Below are 616 nucleotides of genomic sequence, written 5' to 3' on the forward strand. Positions count from 1 at the left end.
GCGAGGGGCCCGCTCATCCAGGTATTCTCTGTTTATATACACACAAAAATATAATTATTTATTTATATTTATTTATTTATATTTATTTGTTTTTGTTTATATTTATTTGTATTTATTTATTTTTGTTTATGTTTATTTTCTATATTTTTATTTTTACTAACAAAGGAGACTTCACAGCAAAGCGACGAGGGGCCCGCTCATCCAGATATTCTCTGTTTATATAAACACATAAATATATTTATTTATATATATTTATATATAAATATAAATATAAATACAAATATAAATATATAAATATAAATATAAATATATAAATATAAATAAATATATACCTTATACACCACTCAAAGAGCTCAATTTGTATGAGAGAAGCTCGCCTAGCAACCCCACCCTATAACCACCATATAAACCCCAAACCATACATAAAACCCCCCAAAAAAAAGAGAAAAAAAAACCTAAACAAATAAAAAATAAATAAATAAATATATTTACCTTATACACCTCTCAAAGAGCTCTATTTGTATGAGAGAAGCTCGCCTAGCGACCCCAACTCTATCACAAAATTCACGTATTGCTGCTGGGGGAACGCCGCGACGCCGCAACGCAGAAAGTGTGG

Source organism: Eimeria mitis, genomic scaffold (assembly GCF_000499745.2).
Source record: "Eimeria mitis Houghton genomic scaffold, Emh_scaff1678, whole genome shotgun sequence".
NCBI classification, from domain to species: domain Eukaryota; phylum Apicomplexa; class Conoidasida; order Eucoccidiorida; family Eimeriidae; genus Eimeria; species Eimeria mitis.